Source organism: Formica exsecta, unplaced genomic scaffold (genome assembly GCF_003651465.1).
Source record: "Formica exsecta isolate Colony F162 unplaced genomic scaffold, ASM365146v1 scaffold122, whole genome shotgun sequence".
NCBI classification, from domain to species: Eukaryota; Metazoa; Arthropoda; class Insecta; order Hymenoptera; family Formicidae; genus Formica; species Formica exsecta.
The window spans coordinates 2381568-2402628 of NW_021848556.1; the positions used below are offsets into that span (position 1 = coordinate 2381568).

The following is a 21061-nucleotide window of genomic DNA, read 5'->3' on the forward strand; positions in this document are numbered from 1 at the left end:
GATGGAAAGAGACAGAGAGAGAGAGAGAGAGAGGGAGGCGGTATCGAGAAATTTCTGAAATACCATGTGGTCCATGAAATGTACTCACTCTACAATTCGTACTCGATCTCTTGTCTCCCTCGTGCGTCACATCGATGCTTTTCGTTCTATTACGATTATATAGTTATTTTACAATATGCAAAAAAAAAAAAAAAAAGATTGGACAATTACAAAGTTTCTCAATTAAAAAAAAATCATTTAATTAATAAAATAATTTTTTTGCGATTTATTTTTTCTTTTGCATTAACAATTTTTGCCATTTACGCAAAAAATCGAATCTCTTACGTTTTATAATATTTTTTAATAAAAGATATATGATATATATATATATATAAAAAACAGATGATATTTGCACTATTAAAAAAAATTCATCTATTAAAGTTAAAAGCACCGCGTTCAAATATTTTTTTTCGTGGACTTGTTAATTATGGAAGACGATAAGAAGCTTTTGACACCGGCTTGTGGCTGTCAATGCGTTGTTTGGGGCGCAGCGTCGACATCATCCCGTGAGTCTTCTGCGAATTGATACAGACCTAAAACTGAAGGGGTATATTAATCTGGGTATTACAAGACTATCGTTCTGTATTCGAGAGAGTTATCAAAGAGGGTATTAGAGGACCGGAGTTAGACCCTTCCTTTCGCTCCGATAAATACATTCTCCCTTTCTGTTTCTTAAAGCCGCGATCTATGAGTTTTCTTAACTTTTATCTTCTAATGCTCGGGAAACTTATGTAAATAAAAAAAAACTATTTGAAAAAGTATTTTTCCATTCTATTCTCTTCTTAACTACTTTTCTATCTATTTATATATTATCAAAATTAATTAAAATTTAGTAAAAATCGAGTTTTCTATTTTATTTCAAGTTAATATGAAATAATCTTTTGCTTGATTACATTTAATAATATTAAAAATTAAGATCAATAAAGGATTATTATTTGAGAATACACACACACACACGACATTTATTCGTATTCGCCATCATGTCAAAATTATTCACCGTGGTTGAGATATACCGAGAAGATTCGTGTGGTATCGCGGTCTGGCGCACAGAAAAGAAAAGGGAAAGATTGGATGTTGGAGGAGAAGATCTGGGTGATAGCCCCGAAAGTTTCTCGCACGCGTTTGCACGCACGTTACTGGTAGCTCGGAACGATCCGCCGACACACAGTTGTTGGCGTTCGGTGGTGGACGATAACGGTAATCCAATTTTTCGGAATAATATTTGTCTTGAAGATCGACGACTAGCGTCGTGCGACGCTGCTGGTGTGTGCATATATATATATATATATATATATATTTGTTTAACCATATAAGATCTCAATACCAAGTTTGAATCACTTGTAGAACTTTTTAATACTTATGATCTCTATATAACATCCCGAAATGTACAATTTCTTGTTAATAAGAATATATGTATATGTGTATGTGGATATGTATGTATGCGCTGTACGCGGTGCTCCATTCCTATCGTGACGTCTTTCATTTTATTTTTTAATCTGTTTTGTGATATCAAATGTTAGAAGTCAAATTATGAACAAGAATAACAGAGTGTAAATCGTATAATAGAAATGTCGGAACATTGAATTATAGAAATAAAGATCCAACATTAAAGATTAAAGAGATTTGACGGATAAAATTTCAAAAATATATGAATCGAGAATATATAATTATATATATTTTTAAACTAACTTCAAAAATGCGTTTTACGTTGACTCGAAAGTAATTTAATATTTAATTGCCAGAATAATTAATATGTTGGCATATTTACTATCATGATGCCAAAATAGTGAGATTAGTGTGACTATATGTGAGTATATACAATATTAAAAGTAAATTTAATTTTTAAATAATATTCTTTTTTATTATTGCAATAATGAGGACAATTTTTTTTAATAGAAGCACACATGGAGAAAGAGAAATAACGAGAAAACTGCGTTTTTATAGATATGTTATAGAATAACGGCAACCTCTCGTGATGAAATAAATGAAATAATCTGAAAATATACGTGTAGCTCATAGAAACGCTTTTGGATATTTTTCTACGTAATATTATTTTACGTAATAGTTCAAGATACTGACGAGTTTTATTGGTAAAAATTTATCACAAGCACGCGAAGAAAGATTTGCTACTCGTGACTTGTAAGAAGGACGTAGAAGAAAAGAAATTTATAGATGTTTGTCCAGTTAATAAGTCAAAAATAGTTGATCTGCCGTTTTCTTGGTTTGGTGCTTTTATCATGTGATAAATGGAACGCATTTTGTGGCCCTATCTCAACAGTTTGGCGAAGCATTGAGAGGAATAATACGCTCCGCTATCGAATTTTTCACGAGATTGAGGATGACGAAAACAAAGAACGTTTTTCTTTCAGCGAACATGTAAAAACATTTGTGCATTTAAAGCAAAAATTTAAAATCTTGGTTTTGATTCACGAAACATTTTACATATGTAAAGATAAAATTTATATTTTGTTTTTAAAAATTCTTTCAGTTATGTTACATAAATAGATTGTATATTATCTTTTGGTCTTTTTGATATTCAGATTATGCGATCTTCGCTGTAGATCGCTGTATATTGTTCATTACACCGATATAATTCGGCATTTAAAAAAAAAAAATAGTACTAAATATATATCTTTGCAGTAAACGGTCGCGAGCGACAAAAAAGTATGGTACTTCGTCAACGTTCGCTTTCAGTACCGATTTCTCGTTTCTCGGTACGCGAACTTCTCGAATAAAATTATCGTTAGGGAATTCGTCAACCGATAGAACCGACGACAAACGGGCAAAGTCAAGCGTCAAGTCGGTTTCTCGTCTTCAGTGAATTTCCGTGAGTGCGCTACGCGATTTGCATACAAAGACGAGGACTCGACATCTCTTCGCGCCCTGCGACTTTCTACATCAGGCAGAGTGGATGTCGTTTTAGCCATTGTTCGTATATCGATTCTAAAGAGACGTTTTTATTGCGACCGTCGCGGAATCGGCTGCACCTTTGCATTATTTCATGGTATTTTGCCACGGAAGTGAATTTATCTGATCAAATAAAACGAAGACTGCGTATATCGATTAGAAAGAATTTTATACCACATCAAGCACACACACAGCGTTGATATTTTGTCAATTCAAATAATAATGAAAAACGTTAAAAAATGTAAATTAAATAGTTATTCACTGATATAAACGATTTTAAAAATGTAGTGATTATATATATTTAACATTTATCTCTGAATTTACTTGTGGATATTTATTTTGTCATATTCTTTTAATCTTAGTGAGATTTTATTTATCTTTTGTTTCATGAATTGTCTTCGAAATATGACTCTAGGGAAAGGGAAAGTTTTAACAGCTAACGAACGTAAGATGTTGATAAACTTGTTTGCTTGTAAACGTGAATAAATATCAATAATACTGAAATAGCGATGCCAAAATATCATTACCTCGTTAATTTATGCGTCATATCATGCACGTTAAATAATAATTTCCTGCCCATTGAATAATTATATAAGTAGCGTGAATGCGTCATATCCGAATGGATAAGCGATTTCAAAAAAGCAATTATTAATGCGTTGAATTCTCATATTTACGTATCATTTTTAGATTGCAATAAAATTAAGAACGTAATTTCTCCTTTTCCTTCCCCCGATACATGGAATTGTTTCGCGTTAAGCAATTTATTCAGTAATTCAATAAAATCTTATGAATTTATTGTTAATTAAATAGCATTTGACATTTTCACAATACGTTATAGAAATTAATTATTTTCAATTATTAGCAAATGATTTTCTCTCTGTTATGCAAGTATGCATAAATATGTAGATGTTTCTAACATAGAAAAAAAGAATTATTAAACTATTCAGAAAAAATAAACAAAAATACGAATACTCGCGGAGAATTTTTTGGAGTCCTTCAGTTCCACTAATACATTCACTTCAACGTTTCTCCAATCTGCGGAATCTCTCCGATGCATTCGCGCTCTATGTAGGAACAACCGACCCCTGTAGAGTCAGACGAAAAATCGGATCTGGGGTACGTGCCCGACCAAGTTTGCGCGCGCATTTTTACGGGTGTACGTGTGTGTGTGTGTGTGTGTGTGTATGTGTGCGGGAAAAGTCTAGGAAAAGGGAGACTTTCAACGTAGGGAACACCGCCGCGCTGTTCGTAGGTTCTCGTGGAACGAAAAGACACGCTCGACTAATTTTCTCGATGCGCTCGGCTGGTCGATCGACGTCGATTTCGAGTGGGCGGGAACTCGTAACTTTGCGAGGGAATGCGGTCCGGGAAGGTGAAGGAGGCGTTTGAATTCATGACTGTCGTAAATATGTTAATACTTCGTAGCCACCCCCGTTGTTGAGAGGGTGATTTTCGAAGACGTGAGAGGGCATCTTTCTATAGATATTCCTTATACTGGAGAGGCACATTGTGAACGGGCGAATTGCATCGTCAATTTAACGCCGTAGAGCATCGAAAACTTCTTATGAAGTTCGGTATTTATTGCCTATTCAAAGCGCGTTCGATGATGCGCTTTTCTATTGTCGCTGGTTTATGTGACTTTTCGGTAGCGCGATACTCGGTGAACGTATTTACGATGCACTATCAATTGTAACTGAAACTGTATTATCACATTTTTAATTTGCTATGATAAATCAATAAGTAGCAAAAAGAGAGAGTATTAGTACAAATAATTACAATTAAGTAGAAATAAATAATGAAAGAATGACAATAATAAAACAATTTGTATATTAATTTGTATTAATTGATTGTTTGTATTAATAGATAGTTTGGATTTTAACCAATTTGATATAAATATTCTTTGATTGTTAGTAACGCGTTCAACTATTCATCTTTATTGAGTTAATATAGCAGCCGATGATACAAAATTATGCTATTCTAAATTCGGCTGTAGGGTCTTTAATGGATGTCGATTATAATCGTGATCGATTCATCAAATTTATTTTTCCATTTCGTGGATTTCTAATACTCATCAAATCGATTATAACGTTATGCATACTCTATATAATGGTTTTGACGTGAACAATCTAAACTCTCTGGATATGCTCGCAGCTATTCCTAACGATTGATAGAGCTGTAATTGTATTGACCGTGCCTACAAATAACATGCCTGTACCGCTAATACACTTTAGGACTATGGATTTAATGGCCCGTATTCTGAACGGATCGCTTACAAGAGCAGTAGCAGTTATTAGCGGTAGGTCATTAGACGGTTTGCGAGGCTAACGGCCGACAGGTTCGCTGAACATGGTCGTTTATAATCGTTAGGCTGCGCATTGGTGCTAATCGAATGTCGAGATAATAGCATATCGCAGCGAATGAAAAATCTTCCAAATTCGGCCGACCGCGCGATTAATCCGATTGTTAGATTATTGATTAATATAGATATATTAATATTATTATATTATAATAATTATTAGAAATATATATTTATTTTTATATTTAAGGAAGGGAATATCGCTCTATTTTCATTATTGATATATATAATTGTAATTGATCCTAATAATCAATAATGGCACATTTTCTCTGCAATAGAGGTAAACACTATCAGAATATTATTCTATACTCAGTGTTGTCGTATTTGATTGCGAGTGCAATCGTATTAATTATTGAAATATATATTCTATTAGGATCACAATCGCTTTCAAGTTGTCGTTTCATCTTGGCTAAATTGAAGATATGACTATTCAAACAATATCGTTTTCTGTGTGAGTTTTACGTAGATTATCTTTCGCACAACGTCAAAGAGACGGTCATAAACGAGGTGGCGTAGTTAATATAATGAAGAACGGTATTATACCTTTAGTATTTAATCAAAGTGCAGTTCGATCATCATCTTCGGTCACTGTGTATATGTATCTGTAAAATACCGTCACCGCCGTAATAATATCGATTTTCCGTAATACGAGATCCCAGCGTCTTTGATATACCTTCTTTTTTTTTTCTTTCATCCTCCACGATGACGGATCACCCTTTGTAACAACACACCGAGTAAACAACGTTCTTGTTTTTATGCGCATATATGTCCGCGGATGTCGCTCCTATGTATAAAAATAGTGTATGCTTTTATCTTGGCTTTTATCTTGACTACAGTTTGTATCTGAAGTCTTTAAATGCGATTATCGGGTAAATATAGAAGTTTTTCTCCGATGGAATTAAATAGGTCGCAACGTATTAAATGTTACACATATAGAGATAAATGATATATATTTCCGATATATATTTTCATTTTTCTTTTTAAGAAAGTTCAGATAATTATGTTAAAGGCCATTATGGATCGTTGGACATAGTTGTTCGTTCTGAATAGAGCGTATTATTATTCGAATACAACAGGATCGCCGTGTATACATAATAGCCTCGACGAACGTAAACATTGTTTACAATGTCTTATTATTACGAGGTCGCCGAACACTTGGAGAGGGGGTTGTACGCTACGTGTAAAAAGACCTGGAATATTATTCGGGGAATTTTCTGGCATTTATTAGTTGTCAGCTTTCGGTTGAGAAGCTGTGTCGGAGGATCGAGTAAATAGGCTACGGAGAACAGCATAAGTAGCATAAAAGTTGTATTGTAAGTACGGACATTTATATCTAATAGCTCATGTGTCGGTTGTGACTTTTAATACTTTTATAATCCTCAATTATCTTTTGACAGCTTTTGGCACGATACATTACAATTTCTATTAACCTTTTAATTTATTTGCGTTGCGGAACGGAATATGCTGTGCAATTAGATAAATTAATCTAAACGTACATCTAAATTACCGTAAACCTAATTAACCTAACTCTCATCTACATCACGTACCAGTTAATTACATTTTATCTGTCGAGAATATCGTATGATAAAATTAAGATCCTTCCTGATACAGATCTTTTTACTTATTATTATATATTTTTGAATATATTTTTGCTTGTCCATATCTCTTCTCTGTTTTTCATGTTTAAAAGCATTCTAGTTTTAAATTTCTTAAGCTGAGGTAAAAATCTTTGTATTTATATAGGATCGCGATTACCATTTAAATACGCGTATATAAACTGGGACAAGTTGTATGCGAAAGATATATACCGAAACATACGCAAATACATACATACATAGAGCAGATTTTCGACGAGTGGTAGTTCGCGAAAAAGAGGGAATGGCGGAATGTACTCCTACTTCATCTCCATAGCAAATATTGGATCGTCGGATATATACCGAAGATTTTGGATATTGCTAGCACAACATCCTCCGGCGTCGCTTTCGGTGTTCCTTGCGATAGAATCAACAGCCTTATAAGGTTGACCTCTTATTTTATTACGACGTAAGGGCATATCCGCGAATCGCGGACAATTACGAATCGATTGTGCGCGAAATGTCTTTAAACTTTTAACTTTACTATAATCTACCATAATCCAAAAATTCTAGAATTTTCTACATCGATTCTTTTCTTTGTTTTGAAAAGAAAAAGAATTATCTTGATATTGTTCATAAAATTTACAAATGAAAAATACATAGTAGGTTTTAGAACAATCTATATTATAATATTATTATATTATTGCATCAATTATGGACTTATTGTAATTTGTAGAATATTGTTATGTTGGTATAAAATGAAATCTATTACGAATATAAGCATATTGAATATTCTAGTTATTTTTAGTTCAACGATTAATTTAATAATTATTTGCGATATAAAGTATCGCTTGATTTGCAACATACTATTGTCGGCTAATTAAGCACTCTCGTTAAAATAACGAATATCTGTTCCGTGATGCAGTCGCGGCTTAAGTCGAACAATTAATATTTGGCAGACAGTTGCATTAATGTTGGTGCGTTAATTAGCCCAATTTAATAGGAAATGATGCTTGTTAACGGCTGTGTCGCTGGTAATCGGTTATTTTTTCACGCTTGCACAAATAATATGGTTCGGAATCGAAACAATAATGATCGCGCGCATCGGTCTAGATATAATTATTACCGCCCCGCAATACCGTTTGCTCGTTACGCATTCATTTATAGCAAGCTGATGTAATGCAATAGTGTGTATCGCCGATATTGTTCGATCCGTACAATTAATGTAAAATTGCACTTGCCCCTATAGTCCGCTCGGCGATTTCGCGCGGAATTTATGCTCGCGATAACTCGAAGGGCCATTTGTGAAACGCATGAAACGCAATCGGAGCCTTCTTTTAATAGGAATTTTGATTAATCTGATCGTCCGAGTATAAGTTGACTGATAATTTATTATATCTATTTGTTTTCTATTTATGATTGGATTTGGGATCTGGTTGGCAAACGATAGTAAGATCGATCCTTTTAGAAATCAGAAACTCGAGAATAATTTCGAAACTTTACGAAAACAGTTTGAATTATTAGCTTTATTTAAATTAGATTTTTTAAAAATAGTATCCGTGAATTCCTTTAGTTTCGTGATTTTCTTTGACAATGTGCGATTTTGTTACCTGCGAGGACATATACATTTTCCGTGTAGCTGAATAAAATCGTTGTCATTAACGGGGAGATTTACGGGAGATGTGAATCGGAAGGGAATAGATAAATTATACTCCAGCATCATTCTTTGTTCGCTCCGACGTTCAAGATGCGCGAAGGGCTGCAGTTTCTAGTTGGTTTTTTTTTTTCGGATACGTGACTCGAGAGACCTCCAGTTTTTTCTTCCAAGAATTGTCTCCACATCCGGAGACCAACGCACCCTACCAAGAAACGCCCCTCGTCGTCGTGAGTGTCCGATCGTGGCACGTGACACGATGCAGAATGCACTTTCGAGCGTGTCCCCCTCCAACAAATTGGAAATTGATTTCTCTCATAGCCATTGTCCGTTCTTCGCGCCGATTCCGCATGAGTAAATCGCCGGTGCGCAAAACAGTGTCGTCGTTCAAGCTCGATAATTTATCGGCTTTACGGTCGGAATGAAAGCTTCACGTACGCGCGCGTGAGAAGTTGGAGAAACGGCGCAATGTTAGAACTGTCGGGAACTGCATTTATTCTCCAAGAAACGTTCTGTCAGATATTATTCGCCCGTATGTTTGCGTGAAAATGCTTTCATTGAAATATTGCGCGACTGTTTATTTTAACGTTTCCATTGCGGTTATACTCGCAGGAAAATGCATGGTGGAGTGGCATTGACATTTTTGTACGCGGGCAGTAAATATTTGCGGCTGAATATGTGCGCACAATTATCATTAATTCGAGGTTTATCCATCTATGTATTTCACGTTATGAACTTTAATTTTTACGATAAACGATTTTCTTTTTTAAATTACATACTGGTGAATGTCGTACAAAGGGTGGAGTCACCCTTTGTACGATATTTTATGTAAATTGCTATTATTTACGTGATTTAAAAATAGGTTGTTTTGTGATGGTGATATTGAATCTATAATGATTATTTACATAACAGAAAGAGAGAGAATGAATTTTTATGAAATCATTCATTGAAGTGTGTGCTATAAGAAATTTGACGAAATTGCAGTGGAAATATCGATGACATGGTGAACTCGTCAAACACAGACGAATAAATAGCTTCATGAAATGTGAACGAAAAAAGAAAGAAGGAAAAAAAGGACTCGAAGTAAGGGAAAGAGTCAGAGAAATTGTAAAATCCGAGAGAAATATTTTCTCGTCTTGCAAAAGCATCGCGAGACAGGAACGATTACCGGATTTTCGGTGTAAATGCGGAATATGAGCATCGATCATCTCGCAAGAAAGTAATAATTTAAACGGTCGAATGAGCCTCGAGCGACAGTCGTCTTTTTTATCTTCTGTCAGAAAATATAACTCCAAGCACGATCTTTTTTTCCGCTTTCGGGACACCTGTCCGTTTCGCGTTTTCAAAAGAGATGGCATTTCTTATGTCACTGCAAAATTGGCAAATTCAAGCAAAATATTTGAGCGATGAATTGCATATCGGCTTACATTTTTAACCAGATGTTATTTTGAAATACCGGATGTTAATTTCTCTCTCGTGACACGATTATATTTATATGAGAAGCATATCGCCTGTTTAATTAACTACAAATATTTGACTAGGTTACAAGTTGTGCAGTAGTAGTAAATTATGTACATTGTTTCATATCAAAATCAATTAATACCAAAAAAGAATCATAAATATTTTTATACTTTTATAAAAAATACTATGCGTAACGTTAATAACTCAATTTTTTTGTATAAAAAATCTATACTTGAAAGAGTTAGATTTTGTTGGTGTCTTTCGTTTTCCTTTCTCTTTCTCGCTCTTTCAATCTCTTTCAATCTCTTTTATTTTATATAGAAAATATCTTTTACTTGATAAAAATTCCACGAGATCCAGTATACAGACCGAAAGACGAGCTTATTTTAATTTCTCTTATTTTATTTCGATTTTGGTTCGCAAACAGAGCACATGCAGATTATGCGGTGATGCATTTCACAAATTTATAAAGTCCGGCATGAGGCGTACGAAACGGTCCGCGACGACATATACGGCCGGTCGACGAGGAACAGGGAAAGCGGAAGAGAGTAGGCGGACAGGAAAGAAAGCGGAATAGAGTATGCAGTATGAAAATATAAGGACCGTGAGATGTAAAGACTGCAAATTCGGGGGGCTTTTGTTCTTTCGCCTCGCTTCCCTCCGTTCTCGCACGAGAAAAATTCACGGGCTTAATGGCCTCGTTTATTATTTCTTATATCTCGGCCGTTCTCTCTATGAGTCCGGCCAAAAAGTCAGTCACCTTCTATCATTCTCTATCAGTCTCGTTCCTTCAGTTTTTTACCCTTTTGTGCGAATTATCTTCACGTCTCTTTCTTTCTGATATATACATCGATCGAAAAATACTTTTCGTAACTCATATATATTAAAATGTTTTATGTATTTTGAATTCACTGCTGTATTCGCATTTTCTTTTCGAATAATTAATCGTAAACTTACGCATGTATGATCATCAGCGAAATATACGATTGTTCAAAGATTTCTTTCGAGAAAATAAAAATTGAGCTACGGACGGGAGAGAGCAGGAAGGAAGTACGAATGGAAAAAACGAGATAGCGCGGGAAAGTAACAGGAGAGTGCGCAATAATTTTCCAGACTGCTTGACACCCCTTGCGAATAATGCGAGCGAATAAATTTTTCTGCGCAATTACAGATTTTTGCCTCATTAGCGTCTCGTTTTTTATTTAATTGGATGCACGCGTGACACGATTATGATTTTTGAATAATAAAAATGTGTAAAAGCTTTGGAATTTTTGGAGAAGCGTACAAGTACCCGCATAAATTAAGTAAAATGACATGAGAATAGAGTATAAAGTGAAAGGAAAAAGAGTCCGGCAAATGTCCCGTACGATTTTGGAAAAAACACAAAAAGAAGCGAGCGAAACTGGAGCGGCGCATCCCGGATGTAAAATATGATGCATTTACACATTGTGTAGAACAGGCCGCAACAACACCGCGTTGCCTTTATATTTCAATTCGGGGATCAAAGAGTTCCTGTGAAATCAAGCGGACGATTCCGCGATATGCAAATACACTGTAGAGAACGTGCAAGCTAAGTTTAGAAGAACAAAGGAGAGAGAAAGAGATATCAAGTAAGGAGAGAGAGATCACCGCCGGTAAAACAAAGAGCGAGCGAGAGACGAAATAGGGAACGAGTCAAGGGAGAATGACGGGACAAAAGGTGATCTTCTGAAAAATGGGGTCGTAAAGTATTCCACTCATATCGTATCCTACCTTTCCACCCTCCTTTCTCGCGCGTTCCTCCAGCAGCGCGCTCGCGCACATATTCGCCGACGCTTTTCAACCCTTTCCTCTTCCCTTTTCGTAGTGGCGTTTTCGCGAGATTTTCATACCGGTAGAAAGGTACCCCTTTGTGGCCTCTAAGAAGGATCGCGCGACGTTGGATTCTTGCGAATGGAATAATGCGCCCAGGCTTGGGCTGGATTTTCTTGGGAGAGACAGGGCATAATAGTCTGGCCTCCCTCCGTTGCGGGGAGGGGGGGGGATGCTTTTGCCGTATATTGTTTGCAAAGCGTGTCGTAAGATGCTCGGTGCACGATGAGAAACTGCCGTGGTCGCGAACGCGATCGATATACGGTCTGACGCGCGAGTCTCGTCTGATAACGCTATTATGAAACATACAGCTACGTTCCGAAGACTGTCGGGCATGATATCGCGTTCACATTATACGAGAGACCGGAATTAATAAACTATATTTTAGCTACATGGTTTTTTTGATTAATTTAAAATCGATATTTTTAATTTAAGAAAACAATTTGTTCTCTTTTGTTTGCTTTCTCGTTAATGAGCGATCTTAATATATGTTATAATTTAGATAATAGTGTATAAACTACACAAGAGAGCTAAATTTAAGATAATAAAAGTTGATATTTCCTTAACAAACTTGTAACTTGGCGGTTAATTATAAAGATATTTAAAATTAAACAATGAAAATTTGCAGCAAACATTGATCTACTTCAATATTTTTTTAATTAAAATAAAATAATCGACTTTAAATCAAAAGGATTGTAAATGTAATATGATTTGTTTGAAAATTTGAAGATCTTGTGCAACTTGAATCACAGAGTTTTGCTCGATACATTTTAACGCGCGGCTTGTTTGCCGAATGCGATGTTTTGAGGTTTTGTTTCCTTTCATGCTTGATTCAGCATAACAGCATCTATCTGTGCGCTTGTGTTGCGATCCGAGCAGAATCCTGAAATTTTTTCCATTTCCAGTTCTGTTATTTTAATGCGATAGAAAATGTAACTGCGCAGAAAGCATAATACGCATACAAGAAAATAAGCGCGGGATAATAGAATATATATTTCTGCAATAGAATATACAGTATGTGCTTTCGAAACGTGGAACGAATGGAGCGCGCATTAAAATATATATTATTGTTGTGCATAAAACTGTGGATTTTTGCACTAAGAAGTCCTAAATTATCAACAACAGGAAACATTAAATTTATATTATCTGTATTCTTTTATACGAGATCAAACAGGAAAAAAATGATATAGAGTATAAACGTGTTTCGCGTAGTCTATAACATGAATGCTAATAATCAAATTTTAATCTATTCCGTTAAATTTACATTCGCGCGACGGTCTTGGTTCGGTTTGACACGATAAGACACTTCGAGGCTATATTTCAAAGTCACTCGATGGAAACATTGAGAGACACATCTACCATCGGAGCGTCTTCGCGTTGAAATCGCGTTTAGGAAACGTTAATCAACGTTAATTACCTAAGCGATTATCGGGTAGACTTTGTTAGCAGCGGATAGGCGGGTAGACTTTGTTAGCGGCACAATTTCCTGAAATTTTCTTGGTACTCATCTTGCACATCTCGCGAATAGATGTTTCTAAATTTAATGTGAAAGTATTTTTAGACAAATTTTTTTTTACGATTTGTATATATTTTTTATTAATATTTATTATTCTATTAATTTATTGCTAGGTTTGACAAGGCAATGTGTAATAATAAAATTATATGTATTGCAAAATATTTTTGGAAGTTGTAGTTTGATATCCAAGATTTGTATGTGTGCATTATGCAGTATTTTGCAAAATTGTAAAAATAAATGATTATTTTTAATATAACTCGAGAATAAAAAATTTTATTCTCAAATTTCAATTATTTGTCGAAGATAATTTTATATTAAATAATTCCGCTCATTGTACGTTAAGTACAATTTCTTCTTTATGTAAATTTAATGCGCAGCATATTAAAAGCGTCATACTGTTCGCTGAACGAGGAAAATAGTTATTCTAAGAGCCCGTGCCCGTATATCTCGCTAGTCAGGCAAGAGCTAAGGAGGTTGCGCAGCGATCCATTCAGAAAATACGCGACACCGTAGTGCTTACGGTAGCAGCGCTTATAAACCAGCAACGCCAACCGCATTACCGCGTTGCCATCCCGAGACATGCGCATTTTCCAACGGCGGCGTCTTGTCTTAAAGAAAATGAAGGACGTGATTTATTAACGCTCTCCAAAGTTACCGCTTAGGCGCTATAATGGCATCGCCGCAATTATTCTAAATCAAAGTTGCTCGATGAAACATTTCAAGCTTACACATTCAAAAATGCACATTGAAAAATAATCTATATGAAATTTAAAATTAAGACAAGATATATATATACTTGTAGAAATCATGAGAATTCCATGAGAAATATTTGGCTAGTTATTAATGTTAAAATTTTTTAAATTTGTTTCTCATTTTTTTTTATTGAACAGATTTTTTTTTTTTTTTTATACATGTCTATTAACGAAAATATACTGCTTATAAGTGATAGCAAATTATACTATAATTCTCTCGGAAAAAATAAAATTATATTATGATAAATTTTAATATTGAGAGTCGTAATATCGAAGCTTAACGATCGAAAGGTAACGAACGTGTTAAGCGCTCGGATTATACGTTCTTGGAAAGTTTTAGCGCGTAAGAACGCATTGAATGCGCACCAATTCGTGAATTCGCGCTTAGAACGGGGGCACGTGTCTCGTTATCGCGGATGGTGCTGGTCTTCGGGATCCGTATTCGCCGATAACTTCGAGAAGCGCGGACGTGACTTAAATCGCGAATCGCGATGATTTTGCAGTTTTGCGGATATAAAAGGGCGGCATTCGCCCTTAGAGATTGAAGGCTCGCGCATCTCTCTATCTAGCGGTTGGCGCGACTGCGAAAGAGCGTGCGACGGTTCACGGTGCTCACACCTGTCGGCCCCTCTGTGCCCTCCCCTTCCTTCTCGTTTAATAACTTAAGCCTATTAGCAGCGAGTGCCTTCGGTCTTGTCCCCGGGGACCGTCTCTCCCGCGTTTTTCTCCTCTTTTTTTTTCTTTTTTTAGGAGGCGGGAACCACGCGAACACTACTTTTTTTTCGGTCGGTTTGCGGGAAAAATACTCGATTGCTCTCTCTCTCTCTCTCTCTCTCTTTCTCTCTTCTCCGTTTTTCCCAGCGCGCACGACGTTTATTAGCATCCGGGGTGAAAATTATTCGTCGGCTATTATTACCGCTCTCTTCGCCCTCGATGTCACCGGGAATGTTTTCCGCAATTATATATATTCGGGTTATTACTATTATCATTATTATTATTATTTAGAGAGTGTTCGGCCTCTTCTTTTCCGGCAACCGCGCGAATATTATTTCGCATCTTGTCTTTTAGTCTCCAGTATATTTTGTCGGTATATTAGCTTCTCAAATGCAATTCTACACTTTTTTCCCTTTTTTTCTTCTTTGATTAAAAAATGGATATATAATGAGCTGTTACGTGTGCTCTAGAGATAAATTTATTTTTTTTTTTTTTAATTTTATTATATATTATATAGATATTTTAATTTGGACATTTATTATACATAAAATGAATTTTTTCTTGCGCGAATTATAATTATGATGTAAATTAGAGGTTGGTTAGGAAAGATTTGCTAGAAAACCATTCCACATTTTCCAGAATTGCCGCCATTCCTTTTTGCGCGCGAACATTATTCTTTCAGTAGTAACGTAGTCCGCGGGAAAAATAATCATTGTCCCCTTTTTTCTCTTCTTTTCTACGAGTGTACTGCGTTGATTAGCATTTGCGTAGTAATTTACTTTTGTGCTTCTCCATTACATACGCTACTCACGCTACACACGTCCATTTGCCTACCTTTTTCTCATGCCTTCTGTATGAATATTCGTCTTCGTTAGTTAAATCATTATCGTTTTATAACTCTGCATTTCTGTCATATTTCCGCCATATATGTGAGATGCAATTTTTTAACCGTAGTATGCAAAAAAAATCTATTGAAAGAAACGATATTTTCTGTTTTTCTTAATATATATACTTCTGTATTTAAATATAATTATTTAAATTAAAATCTCCCTCTCTCTCTCTCTCTCTCGCATGGTGTGGGGGAGTAAATAAAAAAATTTTGATACAGGTATCTTTTACAATTTCATATGTGAAATCGGTGAAGGAAAAATCATTCAACGAAAACATCTTTATGAGAAAAACATAATTGTGACTAAATTTTGAAGTCGTTTGCGGTAGATTAATAGATGTGCGCTCAAAGAACCTTCGCAAGAGCTACGAAATTCTCCCCGCTTTTAAGCTCGCTGGGGTTGGAGAGATGTCGCGGGGACTCTCGCGTATGTGTGTTTGTGTATGTATGTGTGATAAGGCGATTACTCTTTCTATTTTTTCTGCTAAATTTATGCCATCAGCACAGCGGCGCGCCGGTAGCAGCAACAATATTTTCGTTGTGCTACGGGCAGAAAAGCAATTATCGTGCTGCGCGCGCTTTCTTGGCACCCGGGCTACAAAGCGGATAAGGATCGGAGCTGATTTCCGGCGTGGGAAGGGTTTTACGGTCTGTCCCGCTAATTGAGGCAGGCGCTTTCCCTCGGATGTTAAACACGACGAGTAATGGCTTCTTACGCGAAGGCTACACAATCTTGGTAACGCGCTCTATTGACGTTCGTGCTGTTTAAACGTCACGTGATTCTCTTCCAACAATGTCTCTTTCATATTTTTTTTCCAGTAGATGTAACTACGGGCACATTAATTCTTATATAAATAAAGTAACATCTGTTTTTCCATATCAAGCAGAAACGGTACAGAAAAATACGGGTATATTAGCGTAACGCTTTATATATATATTATTTACGCTTTATATATATATTTTTATTCTTTTTTTTCTTTTTGCCAAAGCGTGCACTACATTTGTTTGAAATGTATAATGTGCAGTAGTGCAAGCGCACAAGCTTATTTTGAATCATTTAGCTTCTACGTGATGCAATTTCTTTGAAGTTCAATCCCCCTCTCTTTTTTTTTTTTTTAGATGTTGCTGCAATTTTATGAAGTTTTCAAATTACTATAATCACTAATTTCTGCCATTTTAATTGTTTGAAATGATAGAGATTTTAATTTTTCTAAAAATGTGTGCACTCTCTCACTCTCTCTCTCTCTCTTTCTTTCTCTCGCTTGAAAGATAATGCAGAAAAATGTGAGACACTCTGTAGACGGTTTTTGTAGCAATGGCAGGTGGAACGACTTGTTAAAAATAGACACGGGTACGAAGAGCAAGTCGCCGTTCCTAGTTAAAAATAAAGCATTGTCTTCTTTTCGCGAGGTAGCGCGAGAGAAATGTAATTCGTACATACATATACATAACGCCAGCTCGGTAGCATTGACAATGGAACGAGCTTGGATTATGTATATCTTGTAACAGAGGTGCATCCGCGACGGCATGAAATTTACGACGGGCATGCCGACGCCAACGGCGAGTGGATTTTATTTTTGCTCGCGCGCTTGTAACTAGGAATTTATTCCGGATTTCATTCGTTCTGGCCGACTGCGCTTCGGAACAGCGTCTGTGTATGTATATATATATATATATATATATATATATATATGCGCATGTGTGCGTATGTTACGTATCTGTTCTTTGTATGTGTGTATGTACACAATATGCGCATGTGTGCGTATGTTACGTATCTGTTCTTTGTATGCGTGTATGTACAGAAGTACAATCGAATTATCAGCACAACCATAGGGAAATCCTTTAATACCGGCACACGAATTTACCCTTCCCGATCGATTAATTCCCTATGAAATCACCGGCTATCCTCGTCGCGGATTAGGTCTCGGTACATACACGTACACAGACACACACATATATACATGGCACACATCACCGTGTGCTTCGGGCCTAGTGTACACGCATATACGACGCATGCGGAACCTCGATGCAAAATTAACGAAGAAGTCCGCGCCCGAAACCGAAGGGACGATGCATCCTGCATAATCTCATTTCGCTCGCGCCGCCGTATATCCACTCGCTTGCTCGTTTTAATGAAGTTATAACATTCAATGAGAAGTTATGTGCGCGATCGCGGGAAATTTGTTTCGCGCGGTAACCGGTTCCGGCCGGTTCTCGCGGATATTTGATTATCCGCTTCCGCCTCGGCTATAGCGGGGGAATTCGCTGCGAGAGAATATATATATATATATACATATACATATATATATATGTATATGTATATTCAACGGCTTGTCTCAGACGTCGAACGCTCTGAACCGCAACCGCTGGAAGTCGAGTTATCTAACAAGAATAGCGGTTATTTTAGCGTAGGGGAATCGATAGTGTTCCAATTACGCGATTGAAAATTGATGGGACTTGGCAAAGTTGGGCTCCAGCAGGATAAAACATATATTCAATGAAATTGCTTCAATTAAACTAAATCTAACAATTGCAAGATATATACAATTAAATAAAAGAAAGATAAACTATAGACGTATATTTATTTCCAAATTTGAGCACGCCGTCTCGATTTAAATTGTTTTAAAATTAAGAATATCCCATAGTAATCACATTCAATTCAATTCAAAACAATATCAACTCGTTTCTTTTAAAGAAGTTTTCGTGACTTTACGAAGGTTTTAGACGACGACACTCGGTGAATAAAATTGTCAATTTTTACCTGTTACTGTTATACAACCTTCGACGAGAAAAGTTCGAGAATAAATCCGAGAAAATTGCAACGCTCCGGATATAACGCGAATAATTAAAAGAATCTACTGGTTTTGTGCGATCATAAAAGAGAAACATTATCGCGTCTATCCGGCAGGAATCAGTTCGGGAAAATCGAAAAGACGACCGCGGGAAGTGGGGTCATTATGCGGCGCAGCGTACGAATTTTATGTATCATAATTGCACACCGCGCATATAAACGGGTATATTCGTGCAGGTATGCCTGTTATATGTGATTCCGCGTGAAAAAAAAAGCCGAATGGAGAGAGAGTGAGAGCGAGCAGCCGCTGTTATAGAAGACGTTCTTAACCAAGATAAATTCACGCGATTAAGGGTAAAAAGATAGTGGTTGACGATAGGACGATGAAGTAGGTAAAAAGGCTCGGGGCATCGAAGAAGGAAAAGATCGACGGTAGAATTGCCGAGTACAAGAGGGGCATCGATGTTCAGGTGGGGTCGGGACGGCTGCGACAGGGAAAGCGGGGTACATGCGAGACGAAGAGACAGAGAGAAAGGCGGTGCAACGAAACCCGAGGAGGCGAAGAGGAAGAAGCGGGGCGACGAGTAAATAAAATATTCAGGAAGCTCGGAGCCCCGGGCGTTTGGCCGTGGATGCCGGGGGGGAGGGGGGAGGGGGTGTCTGCTCCAAGTGGTGGTCGGGAACTGTCGGAGAAGGGGAAATGCTGGGAGTTGGGAGCTGGTCGGACGTAGTAGACTCGGTGAGGCTGAAAGTTCGGCGGGATAAACGGTTTGGTCCAGACGGAGCGGAGGAACCGCTTGCCGCGACCGCGTATGTAGGAGGATGGAACCGGCGTGGTCCCGGGTTTGGTTTTATCCCGTGGGAGATTCTCGGTGTTGCCCGAGACAGTGAAGAGAGAGAGAGAAAGAGAGAGGAGAGGAGAGGGGAAGAGGGGAGGGCACGTGTTCACGTGCGTTCTGTGCTCGGCGTTCGGGCGTCGGATGGTTGCACCTGCGGTTCGAGACCGTCTTGCTTTTACTCTCCTTGCCTGCATGGACCGTTCGATGTCTCATGGGGCACAGCTTCTCGCTTTGGTATTCTCGCGATTCCTATAATGGAAATTAACTATAATAAACGTACACGCTTTTAGCAGCTTACGCGGTGTAGCAAAGCAAGTTTCTCCCTGTAATAATTTAGAAATCTTATATTTAATATGTATATAACGAACGTTTTTCTAGTTTCTTAAAAAATTTCTTATCTTTTTTTCATTTTGGTATGAAAACAATTTCTTTGACTAAACAAAAATTTTATAATATATACAAAAAATCTTATTATTATAAATATTAAAAATTGCACTTTTATAACATTTCTAACAAAGAATATGCTATCTAACTTTATTTTTGATACACCCGTATATATACAAAGAATTAATAAAATTAATAAGCCAACACAGAAATGTGTATTCTTTGAAGATCGATTGGATTTAAAAAAGATATTACAATCTTAAATTTTTTTATCTTTATTTATCTTAATATATTAGGAAGAGAGAGAAAAAGAAAGAGAGATAAATCCATAAATATTAATTTAAACGAGCACGAAATATTTTTCTTTTTAATATAATAACGATTAATTTTATCAAAAAATAAAGTTTGTTAAAAAAATATTAAATGCATTAAGTTCGGCGCCAGTGACATATCGGTTAATTCGATGAGCTTGAGTTCGCATTTGCGGCAGGATTTCTTGACTTTGAATTTCACGCGAAGCTGCCGGCTTAAAGCACCTCGGCATGCCACCCAGCCGTCTTCGATCCTGCATCTCCTTTCGACTTCGCCCTCCTACATAAACACTAAGAGAGAATCGCGGGGTAGAACGTCGGAATGACGATCTTTCAAGGGAAACAAGGTACTTCGGCACTGTGGATCGAAAGCTGCCGACGTAAGATCAACAGAACTTAATGAAACATTAATCGAAAACGCAAAGATTAGACGCCCGGAAATCTTCTTGCAAGTGTCAGAATTATTCTTGTAGCGAGATGTGTTGAAATCTCCGGATTTAACGTGTCAATAAACATGGCAAAAATTAGTCGGGATTCATTGAATTTAATGATTAATCTAATTGAAAATCATCAATTATATTACTGGATACAGATCTTTCATCAATGCATCTTTTTTCGATTTCGATTAACATATCAATAAAATAAGAAATAATAAAAGATTGGTCATATATATACGAAAAGATCAAATCTTTTATAATTCATCTAAAACAATAAATTTCGATGCATACAATGGTATATAAATTTTTATCGTAAGATATAAATCTGAATCACGCTCTGTATCTCTGTTTTCGCCCGTAAAATATGCAACTATTTCGTGAAGTCGCCTTTGGACCAGATCCGAGTAAATATTGTATCGGATTGGCATTGTGGGAAGAGTATTGCGGTCTCTCACGGGCAACTTTGTTCGACGTTCGAGTTTCCGGCTTGAGCCATGACTCTTGGTGCAACCGCACGATCTCGTCTGTGGTCACGAGTGGGAACTAAATTAATGGATTGGAGCGCGATACATTTTCTTGTAAAGGA

General features: G+C 36.6%; 1 protein-coding gene across 2 annotated transcripts in view; it reads left to right on the top strand.

The window, feature by feature from the left end:
* LOC115244919 overlaps positions 1-21061 on the top strand; it is a 239805-nt gene that overhangs the window by 30564 nt on the left and 188180 nt on the right. Inside the window, exon 1 of one of the 2 annotated variants that reach the window (XM_029822943.1) lies at positions 5533-6615. The exons of the other annotated variant lie outside the window; for it this stretch is intronic. The gene's annotated coding sequence lies outside the window, so the exon portion shown is untranslated. Of the gene's footprint in view, positions 1-5532; positions 6616-21061 lie in introns of those variants that run through there. 2 annotated transcript variants of the gene reach the window in all.